Raw genomic sequence first — 14,205 nt, 5'->3', positions numbered from 1 at the left:
TACCCATCTCTTCAACAGTACCCCTGTTCCTATCAAAGAAGGCGGTGATCTCTTCCCGCAGTTCCTCCTGAAACACAGTATCTAATAGTGCCTCGGGTATGAGTCTCCAGCAGCGTGGAGTGACAATCGAGTTAGGGGGCAATAATTCAAGGTACACCGGCGCATGATCTGAATGCGTACGGGCTAGATCGGCGGTATTACGAATCCAGGGTGTCACCCCCCGGGAGCATTTCCAGTAGTCTAATCTAGACCAGTTGGAGTGACCCGCCGTGTAAAAAGTGCCTTCTCTAGTTGTAGGATGGACATACCTGCACGCATCAACAAGGCCATGTTCTTCAAGCAGGCCAGACAAGGTCTCTCGAGTGTTAGTGTAGTGGTGGGGGAGGGGGTTAGAGCGGTCCAGGGATGGGAAAAGAGCAGTATTGAAATCCCCACCCCATATGACATGTGTGGAACCTAATTTTAATATTTGACCCCAGAGGGCAGTGAAGTAACCAGGATCATCTGTGTTGGGACCGTAACTGCAAACGAGAGTGACTGACTGCGAAGCCAGCTACCCCAAAGTATACAGCTTCGGCCATTAGCATCACTATATGTGCCTCCCAATATGAATGGCGTATTTTTCTTTATTAGTATAAGTGTGCCGCGTGAGTAGGTGGAATAAGACGAATAGACACATGAAGAGGCCCATTTCGTGCCGAAAAAGGGAGGATGTCCAGGGGCCATATGTGTTTCTTGAAGCATGGCTATTTGGATGTGATGCCTGTCTAAGTAAGCTAACACATAACGGCGTATGCGAGGATCACAAAGTCCCTGACATTCCATGTGAGCAGTTTGAGACAAGGAAGATCAGTTTGTGTCATCTCTGTGGTGTTGGCAATGATGCACGCTGAGCCTGAGTGTATCCATGCACATAATGATGGCTCTGTCTAGCTGTGACTGTCCAATATGTTCGAGAATATTGAAGAGTATCCCCACCCCAAATCCTACCCCCTTTAACAAAACATTGCAACAAACGGTCCCCGCTGGGACACAGGACAACCCTTACCACCCCCTCCCACATCGACACCCCAATCGTGCCGGCATAGCATAGCCCACCTGAAAAGTGAAACAAAGACATTTGAGTCGATACGACCAACCGAGGCCAGTGAAAGGATGATAGTACATAGCAATGAAAAACATGAGAAAGGAAAATAAAAAAACAGTAGCAAAGGGGAGCTCCCATAGGGGGCGCCAGGGGGCGGTATTCCCTTCCTGGGCCTGACTCTATCTGCAGCGCAGTCCCTGGGTGTAAACCCATAGCGGGTAAGAGTGGCACGGGGGGAAGGGTGCTTGGAAGACTGTCATTTACATCTACTTAACTTGTGGCAAATAATACAAATATATAATCTGGGTTCCAGAATGTAAAGAAAAATACTAAGGGCACTTATCTGTTCATGTGTACAGTGGGAACAACATAGTAAAAGATACAGTTGTACGCAGTCCTCCTCAACCGGGGACGATGTAGCCATTAACAATGTCCTAGCATACAGTGAGCATGAGGCGATGTAAGTAGACATGGCGCATATCAGGTGGACATCATGCGCTCAGTCAGCCACATAGAGGAGAAGGTGATCTACAAGCACTGTTACGACGTGGAGAGCTTCTCAAGTTGTTCTTCAAAAAGTCATCTTCCCATTGTGCGTGATTCGGAGCCGCGCGGGGTGTAAGAGAGCATACTCGATCTGAGCCTTCCGAAGCTTTTCCTTTACATTGAGGAACTTCCGGCGAGCGTCCTGAACTTTAAAGTCCGGGTACATAGTGTATGTGTTGCCCTCAAATTGCAGTGACTTCAGTTCCCGGGCCTTCTGCAGTGCCACATCGCGGTCCCGGTAGTTGAGAAGATGCGCAATGATGGATCTCGGGGCTTCTCCTGGAGGGGGCCATGGGCCCAAGGAACGGTGCGTGCGTTCAACCACCAAATGCGGTTAGAAGGATTCTACCCCAAAGGAGCTCTTCAGGAGGTGCTCAACGTAGTCTTCCATTTGTCCCGTATTCGTGCTCTCCGGAATACCTTGGATACGAATTTTGTTACTCCGGCTCCTGGCTTCGATGTCCTCATTCTTAGCCGCAATGACTTTCAGAAGCTTAACCATATGAGCCACTTGTGTCTGCATTCGATTTGTAACATCTTCATTGTCAGATATGCGTTTTTCGGCCTCCTGCAATTGCCCATCATGTTTATCGACTTTCTGCACCAAAAAGTCGAGCCGATTGTTTATAGTATCCATCTTTCATGATAGATCCGACAGGCTATGTTGCACCGCTATAAGCAACGTTTTAACATAATCCTCAGAGGATTGTGAGGTGGATTGTGCGTGGTCCATAGTTGCAGATTCAGCATCTACAGAGGTTGACCGTGTCGCAGTTTTTTTAGATTCAAAAGTTAAGAGTGGCTGTCGGCCGTCCGGTTTCCCCATCGCCGCAGCCTGTCGTGTAGGCAGCTCCTTCGTGGAGAGAAGCAGGCATCCAAGTACCGGCAGGGAGGTTCAGGCCTTGAGCTTGCGAGCCTACGTAAATCTGCGACAGCTGAGGTGTACCTTGAAGAAATTAATGGTAGTCGGTGGTGCCCAGATGAAGTGGAGGGGACCGCAAGCACTATGGAGGGCTATCTCCCGATCATGCAAGGTCTCCCCCAATGCAGAGTTCTTCTTGAAGGTGTGCCACCAGAGAAGGCTATTCAGGCTGTAAATGCTATGTAAGTCAGAGGGCCCTTTATACGTAGCGTCACGGTGTGGAGGGCAAGGATCAGATATTTCTTTCTGTATTCAGTGATAAAACACTCCAAGAAGGGCCAAGAGTACGTTGCAGCGGGGGCGTGGGCGATAGAATGTCAACATCAATTCACTATGTGGGTAGGCCAATAGCATGGTTCCAATAGCCAGCTCCACATACAGAGGAGTAATTCAGTAGATGTGCGTGATACGATGTGGGCCGCCACACAGATCCATCACGCTCGGGCCTGCAGGTTAGTGAAAGCGCTGCATGAGCCTGCAGTCGTATGGCAGGCCCCCGCCAGGCTCGCACAGCAGGGACGCGCCTCACAGCCACAAGTTGTAATCAGGAGCCGTCGCGCACTTCACAGTCCTCCCGCCGGCACTTAGGTCCGCAATCAGCACAACGGGGCACCAGCAAGGGAGATCCAAGGCACAATATAAGGCTTCCTAGGCGATTTAAAAGCCAGCGATAATATCGCGCTGCAGCCTACCACAGTTCTCGGCGGTACGTCAATCCGGAAGGATCCAATCTTCCACAGCAGGTAGGAGCAGTGGCCTTTGCAGAGTGGAGGTCAGAAAGTGAGGGAAGGAGTGGAGCGGAGGCAGTGGGGCCGCGGTCCGGTCCCGCTGATGTTGTTAGGGCCTACCACCTCATGGCAAGCCAGGGATCTCAATTGAGCACAGCAGCCGAGTCAGGGCTCCAGCATGTACGCTCGCCTCGGCCCCCGCATGCAACACTGCATCACCGCCGGAGCAGGAATGCCTCGGGAGGACAAATTCTTGGCCCAGAGGCAGCGGAGTTAGTCAGGACCCAGGAGGTAGAAGTGGAATGTATGTTGCCATAGTAGAAGTGAGGATAAATGTTGAATAAATGCACCAAGCTTCCTGAGCCTCACAGGTGTGCGGCCTTCTTGGATGTGTGCCACCTAGCGCCCCCATGCTTCTGGATGTTTTTGTGCCCAATTTCTCTTTTCCTTGAGATGCATTTAGAGTTTCTTTTGCTTTGCAAACTTATGAAATGGTTTTCTCTTCCACAACCTTTGCATATCTGCCCAATGGTAAGACATTTACATTCATGTGGAAATGAGAATCCACATCAGAAACACAATTTCTTTTTCTTCTGAGACATCATCTTTGGGGCCTCCACTTCCTTCTTCTGCATACTTTTCATGATCAATGCTGATTCATTCTGTGTTGTTCAAGCTTCCATATCAGCAGTCTGTCGATTTGCAAATTTCTCAGATCTTGCAGCCATGAATGCCTTTTCTAGACTGAGTATGTCTCTCAGCATGCGTCATCTGAATGAATAGGAGAAGCAACCATCGATGACTGTAAGACGTGTGGCTTCTTCGTCATTAAATTCACTGAACTTGCAATGCTTGACTAGAGTATCAAATTGTTAGACAAACTCATCCATTGTTTCTGCAGCTTGCTCTCTTGCCTGGTTAAAAATGTGTCTTTCAAAGTCAACATTCAGCATTGGATTGAACTTGGCTTCCAATGTTTCCTTGATTTGATGGTACAATATTTCATCAACTTGTGATATTTTCTTTATCACTTATTTTACACCATCACCTGACAGGATCTTTAAGTAATTGATGATCTTTTGGTCATCTACTTCTTCTACAGCATCCTCATTTTGTCATTGAACATTTCAATTCATGTAGTCCATCTGGCACCAATATTCAGCTTTTTGGCACTATCAAATGGCAGTAGTGGTTTCAGGAAGGCAGCTGTGTTGTATTTGGAGCTCTTTTCAATGGCCATTGAAAAATTTCACAGGTCTTTCAGTGTATTGGATGCTACTTGCCGCTTTGCACGCATCTGGGACTCAACTGGCGATTCGATGTCGTGTGACATTTCCTTCATTCATGCTGGCAAGTACATTTGTACTTTGTATACCCAGTTGTCACTGCCTGTAGCAGTTTCTCATACCTGGTTGCCACTGCCTTTAGCGTTTCTTTGCACCTAGTTATTTCTGCTTCTAGCGCTTTTTGCACCTGGCTGTCACTGCCTTTAGCGCTTCTTCCTACCTGACTGTTGCTGCCTTTAGCGTGCCTGCTTTGTATTGATAATGGCTCTGTTGCACGAATATGAATTTACCTTAAATAAATGAAAAGACAAGCAGCGTTTGGCAAAACAGGAACAAATTGGTTTAATTAAATGCAGCGGTCAGGAGAGTGTCAACAGAGTTGGGTCTGAAGAAATATCTCGCTGTACAAAGTTTCAGCCAACAATATGTACATCTCGTGAGGTGCAATAAAACAATTCTGCATTCTTGGAAAAGCTTCTGAGTCATAAATAACAATTTGGGTTACCTGATAAGGGGGCAGATGTCTCTCAACCTTGGGGAGAGCTAGTGTGGGCCAGTGTGTGTGTGTGTCTAGATGTCTAGTGTGGGGAACACGTGATCACTGTGTGTGGTGTGCATGTTATGTTTCTGTCTACATGTAGCATCTAGCTTTGTGAATTTGTGGGCTATCCGTGTCTCTGGCCAAGCAGGTTTTTTTGGGGTCAATTTCTTCGGACCTGTTTGTGGTACAACTGTCTATCTTTGGGATTGATCATGGTGTTCCCTGTGTGAGCGTTTGTATTTGGGCTAAGCGAGACCCAACCTGTGACCTGTCACTCGATAAATGTGGGTTAGGGTCACAGGGCCTTTCTGACCTCGTATCTCTGACTTGTGGATGATGGGGAAGTCATCTTGGGTGAACCTGACAGCAGTGATGCGAGTTTGCTAGAATTCCTAAGAATAATATCGCAGCCGCTGATATCATTTTTACTGACACCCTCAACATTGTGTGTACAGTTGTCTTAGTGTACATTGATATTGTCTTTACTGATTTTGACATTATTATGCATATGTCTATCATGCCATACATTGGCATTGTTTCTACTGGTATTGACAATGTTATGTGTGCATGGATTATGACATACATTGACATTGGTTCTACTGGTATCGCCGTTATTATGTGGGCTTAGGTTATGGCATTCATTGACATTGCATTTATGGGAATTGACATTGTTATATGGGCATAGGTAAAGGCATACGTTGACATTGCTTTTATTGGTATTGCGGTTGTTGGGCCTGATCACATCATGGCATACATCAGCATCGTATTCACTCACCTAACAGCTCTGTGTTACTCTGTGGCGCAGTATGTCTTCTTTCAGCCTTACCAGTATGTTTTTTAGAAGGCTTTTTGACAATGCTCCTTTGTACGCCCTTCACCTTCTTGGAGGACATTGCTCGAGCTACAGCGGTGCTTTGAATCCACATACACCAACCATGTCTTGCTTCTTGGGGCGCATGTGGCACGCACAAGCAGTTTGCTAGACCTCAGCAAACTCTCAGGGAGAGCAATCTCGTTTCTCCGAGGCATGTATCCCCTATTCGTCACCAGTAGTAGCATCCACCCCAGCTCTGGAGCACACAAATGACTATACCACACATGGAGCTCTGTAATACACATCTTTATTCTTCAGAGTGCAACTGTTAAATGAACGCACTACGTCATAGACATTATTGACCACACTCACACACACCCAAATACCTCCCAACTGATTATGTAACTTTGTATGGGGTCGGCCTAGGACTGCAAGGGTCCTACTACACATGATCACATGATGCTACAACTCATCTGCAACATTAGAGCTTCTCTTTCACTGGATAGTATACTGTTTTTCTAGATATAAAAAACAAATCATCAAACACCCTTTTGGGACTTCCGCTCACTCAATTATCTTTTCAAGTTGTTTCTTTGTTAATTGACTGAGGGTAGGTAGACTGCTTGTATTGATTAACATTAAGGCCGTTTTGAGATTTTATAAAGTGCTTGCAATTCCTCTTGGTTATAGCACATCTGAATCATGAGTAAAACAAATTTAAAATCATTCACTAATGATTCTACTTGATTTGCAGCACAGGGGAACTACAGACCCCTAAAGACCTTGCGCCAGTGAGGAGCCACCAGCACCGGGAGAGCTTGGAGGTGCATACATTTATCACAGGCTTCCCGTAGCGCGCGAGCCCACGCTGCTGAGACTTCTTGTTTGCGAGCACCAGGGGACTACAGCCCCCTAGAGACCTTGCGCCAGGGAAGTGCCACCAGCCCTGAGAGCACCCAGAGGCGCATAAATTTATCACGGGCTTTCCGCAGCGCGGCAGCACATGCCGCTGAGACTTCTTGTTTGCCAGCACCGGGGGACTACAGCCCCCTAGAGACCTTGCACCAGGGAGGCTCCACCAGCACCGAGAGCGCCCAGAGGTGCATAAATTCATCACGGGCTTCCTGCAGCGCGGGAGCCCACGCTGCTAAGACTTCTTGTTTGCCAGCACCGTGGGACTACAGCCCCTAGAGACCTTGCACCAGGGAGGCGCCACCAGGAGCGAGAGCGCCCTGAGCCGCATAAATTCATCATGGACTTCCAGCAGCGTGGGATGCACGCAGGCATGCCCGGGCCATACTCAGGCGAAGCCCAGGCCAAGGGCGGGCCCGTCTGCACCCATCAGCGTCCGGAAGAGGCTAGGCTGGGCAAGGTCCTTTGGTTGTTTTATGGGATCTTGCTGGTTTGCTGAGTTTGGAGTACGAAGCCGTGGAAAGCCCTCTCATCTATAAGGTACTTCATAAGCAATTTCCAGTAGAGTGTGTCAGATACTCCCCTGGCTGCCCAATTCAGTTTATACCAAGCATTACACAAGGCTGGTTAATTAAGCATTTACAAAAAGAGTAAACAGAAGTTGACTGCTGTGCAAGGGGGACCACCAGGTGGCAGTACGGTAGCCACCATTGATTAATTTTTAACAAGGGCAGCACATGTGATAACGCAGGAGATAGCCCTGACCGAGAGAAGGCTCTCTTTGGAGGTAGAGAAACTTGCCCAGGACCCTGTTGTGAACTTGAATGGTGAAGCACAGGCAATAAATGGGGACATTGTGGGAATGCCAGAGGGATATCTAAGCTCTGTCAAATCGGTACCCATACCTATGGTGGCATCCCTGTTGAGTCAGCAACGCTTTCAAAAACTTTGACTCCCAAACTAACAGTGGGGGATGATTTAGTTTTGATTTCTCTTCCCACCAAGAGGAAGCGAGTAGGCTGCAATAAGGCCACAAAGAAGTCTCCACGGCTTAAACTACCATTATCAGCCGGTCTCAATCTCGAACATTTGTTGTTCGTAAGACTGAAAAAAATGAACAAAGCTCTCTTAGCACCGTTAATGTCAAAATTGGAAGGGGTCCAACAGGGTCGCATCCTGGCCCCCCTGTTATTCACGCTGTACATTAATAAGTTAGGGGATTTTTTAATCTCAAGATGTAAAGATATTCCAAGGGTTGGTGCCAAGATGATACCTGCACTCCTTTACGCAGACAATGCAGTTGTGCTTGCCAATTACTTTCAGATGGTTTTATAGCTTTTATGGATACCCCTAGACCTGACCACTAATTTTACAATATCACATACTATGTCCATAGGCCACCGAAATGCCTTAAAGGCCAATGTTTACTGTAAGGGGGCTGAATTAACTAAAGTCCTGACCTTCCCTTACCTGGGGGTACTATTTGATGAGCATGGGTCTTGGCGTCCCCAAACCACACAAAAAATAAATACCCTAACTACAGCGGCGGAGGCTACCTTGAATTTTGCCAAAAGACTAGGGTCAAAACCCATTCCTGCCCTGCTGAAGATTTATAAAGAAAAGTGCATCCCCATGGCAACCTATAGATGTGATGTTTGGGTCTACAAGGATGGAAAGGATATCCAGGAGGCAGAGAATAAGTTCTTACATAAGCTTCTGGCTGCCCCGCCCACTATCCCGACTTTCATATTACACAAAGAACTAGGTTTGGGGTATATTTTGGATCTGATAGCAGTAGCCCCTTTGCTGCGATGGCTGAGAATATGGGCCTGTCCCACCGCCAACTTAAACCAGCTTATAATTACTGATTGTGTAGCACTGGAGGGAGCAAAGCACATTCCCTGGCTAAAATATGTAATGGATCTGACAAAGTGGCTCGGCTGCCCTGACTTGTACATGAGCCCTAAATCTTTGGGTAAACCCGCAGTCAGATTTATTAAACAACAGTTCATGGATAAATGGCTCCCCAAGGCTCTACTAAACTTGGTACCCTAAAACCCTGCCCCTGTGACAACTTTTCAGAGCAAGATACCTTACACTTTATTTTATTTTCTGATTTTTATCACTCACTTTGCAAAAGGTTTATACTTCCGCTGCTCCGAAATCGCCATTTTACCCAAGATAGGCCTGCCCTATTGTATCTTCAAATGTTATCCTCTCCCATGGTTTGTTTCGGGGTTGCGAGTTTTTTAACAGGAGCTACCAGGCTTAGGAAAAAGTTGTTTTTATAATAGCCAGCCGGGCCTAGAGCTCACATTATGTCTGCATATGCAATTTATCGATATTTTTGTCCTTAAACTTGGCCTTTAGCACTCTGCACTTTACTAAATGTATTTTTGTGTAATTTCAAAATCTTGAAGCTTGTACCTTTTATTGACACAACAGATGCTTTTATTCTAACCTTTTTTAAGTGACGAAAATCACATACTATGTCCATAGGCCACCGAAATGCCTTAAAGGCCAATGTTTACTGTAAGGGGGCTGAATTAACTAAAGTCCTGACCTTCCCTTACCTGGGGGTACTATTTGATGAGCATGGGTCTTGGCGTCCCCAAACCACACAAAAAATAAATACCCTAACTACAGCGGCGGGGGCTACCTTGAATTTTGCCAAAAGACTAGGGTCAAAACCCATTCCTGCCCTGCTGAAGATTTATAAAGAAAAGTGCATCCCCATGGCAACCTATAGATGTGATGTTTGGGTCTACAAGGATGGAAAGGATATCCAGGGGGCAGAGAATAAGTTCTTACATAAGCTTCTGGCTGCCCCGCCCACTATCCCGACTTTCATATTACACAAAGAACTAGGTTTGGGGTATATTTCGGATCTGATAGCAGTAGCCCCTTTGCTGCGATGGCTGAGAATATGGGCCTGTCCCACCGCCAACTTAAACCAGCTTATAATTACTGATTGTGTAGCACTGGAGGTAGCAAAGCACATTCCCTGGCTAAAATATGTAATGGATCTGACAAAGTGGCTCGGCTGCCCTGACTTGTACATGAGCCCTAAATCTTTGGGTAAACCCGCAGTCAGATTTATTAAACAACAGTTCATGGATAAATGGCTCCCCAAGGCTCTACTAAACTTGGTACCCTAAAACCCTGCCCCTGTGACAACTTTTCAGAGCAAGATACCTTACACTTTATTTTCTTTTCTGATTTTTATCACTCACTTTGCAAAAGGTTTATACTTCCGCTGCTCCGAAATCGCCATTTTACCCAAGATAGGCCTGCCCTATTGTATCTTCAAATGTTATCCTCTCCCATGGTTTGTTTCGGGGTTGCGAGTTTTTTAACAGGAGCTACCAGGCTTAGGAAAAAGTTGTTTTTATAATAGCCAGCCGGGCCTAGGGCTCACATTATGTCTGCATATGCAATTTATCGATATTTTTGTCCTTAAACTTGGCCTTTAGCACTCTGCACTTTACTAAATGTATTTTTGTGTAATTTCAAAATCTTGAAGCTTGTACCTTTTATTGACACAACAGATGCTTTTATTCTAACCTTTTTTAAGTGACCAAGGTTTTTAAAAGTTCAATTTATGTTGATGAAATGATTGCCCTTTTTAACATGTTGGCTTGTATGGCTTTCATTTGCTGAATAAAGCATGAGTTGACTGACTGACTGACTCCTTTTGTGGCGTTACTTCTAATAAGAGGAACGGTTTAGAAAAGGAATCCTGTTTTTCCAAAATATATTCAAATTATGCTTTAGTATAAAACATCTAGTATTAATTGGTGTCCTTTCACGGCAACAAAGGGCATACTCTTCAGGCAGTTTACACTTTCATTGATTTTTATATATCAAATTTCACAGTTTTCATGATTTATTACGTCACAGGTTTCTCATTCAATGGTATTTTTTAAATAAAATGTCTGTTTCCCTTGTAAAATTCCCATGATCTTCAGGACACAAGTTCCATCATAATGGGAAATCAATGATATTCTGAAATTAAATCAAACAAAAACAAATCATTAGTTTTATATTGTGACCCATCATAAAATTATTAAACAATAAATAAACAAATATATTTTCCAATATTCTGACAGTCATAACCAAAACCAAAACATAATATAACGTCTTAGTCGCATTCTGTGTGTATATCAAGATTAACTTCCTCAACACATCAATCACAGCATTTACCTATGTCATTGTACCCGCCAGTCCAACACACATACTCTTGTTTTATAATCATTGCATTCAATTCACATGCAGTCATTCATTATATTTGTGACAGTGATTCATCAATGAATATTAGCTGTTGATGCATTTTCAGCGATTTGGAAATTTTAAAGGAGCATTCACAAAAATGGGAAAATAGATATAGAACTTGAAATACTCCCATTAAATAACTGGAGCGTGATTGGAAATACATGCTATTAGAAAACATGGCAGTAGGGCTGTGTCTACTTTGAGCTCCTTCATCTGATCTTTCCGAAACACTAAAGGAAAGTTTCAGTATTGTAGGGTGATTACATAACACATACAGTCCATTTTTATTATACAGAGGTTTGAGCACATAATACCATGGCCATACAACAGGCAGTATTACAAAAGAAAAGTTAGTTATCAACTGATGATAACCTTGGATCCGCTTTACCTACGTTGAGCCATTAACATAATCGTCGGAATCCCTTTCAGATGTTGAGAGCACCCCCAGGCAGGAAGTTTGTATGGTATCTGGTATAACAGTGGTCAAATTAACATGTTCCCACTCTCTCTTGGCATAGTTTTAAAACAGTAGCCAGAATCTATCAAATTTGTGCATTCTATCTGTTATAGTGTTATTCTGGCTACCTGACGCTCTCTGGTGTAGGTGTACAAGACCTTAGACCACCACAATATAAAGCTCGGAGGGAGTGGGTTCCTCCAAGTGTGGGCGATAGTGAGTCTAGCTACTAGCAGTAGAGGAGTCTGTAATTTGCCCTTTGGGGTAGTATTGTAATTGCATTTATATAGTGCTTACTACCCCTGAACAAGGCATCAAAGCGCTTTTTAGGCGAGTAGCACGCTACTCTGGAACCCACAAGGGATTAGTGGTGAATCAGTATAGTGAAATATGAATGTAATTTGAGTGGTGGTTATGTTAGTCAGTTATTTGGATTGAGAATATACTGGAGGGATAGAAGAGTGAAAAGGTTTGCATGTATATAGCGCTTGCTCCCCCCTATGAGGTGTTGAAGAGATTTTCGATGAGCAGCATGCTACTCCGGAACCAAAACAGGTTTAGCGGTAATTAGTGTAGGGAAATATACTATTAATTTTTGTGGTGGACACAGTAGTCTGTTATTTGGATTGAAAAGCAATAGTGGAGGGATAAAAGAGGAAAGGAGGGATAGAAGGGGGAAGGGTCTAGAATTTCTTTTTTAGGTCTTAGCCGTAGGAGGGGGTTTGGGATGAGTAAAGGATTGGGATACACCAAATCTTCTCCAGCCTCCCCAGCAGCAACACCAGTGGTTTTAGTGGTAGGTCTACTGAGCTAATCAGGCAGATCTTCTGAAGGACCTCCACCCAGTAACGCTTCATCAGAATGCAGTGTCCACCACATGTGGAAAAACAAGCATTTGCAATGCAATAGGTCTCGCAATTTCGAGATTTTGAGCTATTGGCCTTGTAAATGGCAATACCTTTTAAACTAATAAAAGGCATTGTCATTTACAATACAAATAAGTCAAAGTTTGGCAAAAGTGAGAACTATTGTATTACAAGGCGCAGTGTCCCTGAAGTGGGTGCCGCACTCATCATTGAAGTAAAAAAAATAATTAAATAGAGCGGTGTCCCTGAAGCGGGCGCCACGCTCATCATTAAAGTTTAAAACAAATATATATGAAACAGGGAGCGGTGTCCCTGAAGCTAGGTGGTATGGAATGTATGTATGTGGTGTGTAGTGGAATTGTGTGTTCGACAGGATTAGTTAGTTGTCTAACTATGTGGCATGGAATTGTGTGGTGTGGCTTGGATTTGTGTAGTGGAATTATGTGGCATGGTGTGCCGTGGAATTATATGCATAGTAAATATGTGGTGTTAAGTATACTGGAATTATGTGGAGAGGGATTGTGTGTTATGGATTGTAATTATGTGGAATGGTATTTTGTGGTGTGGAGAGGTATGTTCTGGACTTTAATTATATTGTGTGCTGTTGAATTTTTTGTGGCGTGATGTTGGATTGTGTGGTGTGGATTTGTTGTATGTGTAATTGTGTTGTTGAGTCGTATTATGTGGTTTGGTGTCAAATCATGTGGTGTGGATTGCAAATGTGTGGAGTTGAATTGTGTGGTGTGGAACTGTGAGGATAGGTTTACCTGTTTGGTGAGGAAAAGAAGAAATAGGTTGGAGATGAGCTTCAGATCTATGTGTTTGGGTGTAAACAAAAAAGAAAGAGTTAGAGCTATTGGAGTTGTAAATGTCTTTTCCTTATATGTTATGGATTAGAGTGGATGTATGTAGTGTGTAGTGATATTTTGTGGGTTGTATTGGAATTGTTCATTGTGGCATTGTGTGGCATGAAATTGTCTGTCATAGAGTGGATTCGTGTAGTGGAATTATGTGGCATGATGAGCAGTTGTATTATGTGAATAGTATGTGTTTTTGAGTGTATTGGAATTATGTGAAGTGGGATTGTGTGTAATTATGATGAATGGTATTTTATGTTGTGGAGTTTTATATAGTGGACTTCAATTCTGTGGTGTGCTGTTGAATTTTAAGGTATGATTTTGAATTGTGTGTTGTTAATTGGCTATATGCGATGTGTGGTGGAATTGTTGTGGGGTGAAATAATGCTTGCTTTTTGTAATTTGTGGTGTGGAATGGATTTGTGTGGAGTTGAATAGTGTGGCATGGAACAGTGAGGTATAGAGTGAAATTGTGTTCAGTGGAATTATGTGACATGGTGGAGAGTTTTTATGTAGATTGTTATGTGGTATAGAGTGTATTTATGTGGGGTGTATTTATGTGGTATTGAGTAGTGTGTAATTAGGTGGAGTTGAATTATGTGGTGCTGAGTGGTATTATATGGATTGTAAATATGTTGTGTGGTGTGATAGTATGGACTGCCATTGTATTGAGTGGTATTGCGTAGAGTGGCATTGCGTAGAGTAGAGTGGTTTGGCGTGCAGTTGTGTAGCATTATGTGGAGTGCAGTTGGTTGGAGTGGTGTTGCATAGAGGAGTGGGGTTGCGTGGAGTGGTGTTGTGTGGAGTGTCATTGCAAGAAGTGGCATTGCGTGGGTTTTCCTGCATTGATTAACACTGCATGGAGTGGTGTGGTGCAAAGTGGAGCACAGTTGGGTGGAATGCAGTTGTTTAGAGTG

The 14,205-nt window shown here is 44.3% G+C and overlaps 1 long non-coding RNA gene across 1 annotated transcript in view; it reads right to left on the bottom strand.

Moving 5' to 3' along the window:
- Positions 1-10,711: 10,711 nt before the first annotated feature.
- LOC146829130 (uncharacterized) overlaps positions 10,712-14,205 on the bottom strand; it is a 276,470-nt gene continuing 272,976 nt past the window's right edge. Inside the window, exon 4 of the long non-coding RNA XR_014961914.1 lies at positions 10,712-10,841. This is a non-coding gene — a long non-coding RNA (uncharacterized LOC146829130). The remainder of the gene's footprint in view (positions 10,842-14,205) is intronic.

This window comes from Triturus cristatus, chromosome 5_2, assembly GCF_964204655.1.
Source record: "Triturus cristatus chromosome 5_2, aTriCri1.1, whole genome shotgun sequence".
NCBI lineage: Eukaryota > Metazoa > Chordata > Amphibia > Caudata > Salamandridae > Triturus > Triturus cristatus.
Note: the sequence above shows the minus strand (reverse complement) of the source record. Positions and strands in the feature narration are given on the sequence as shown.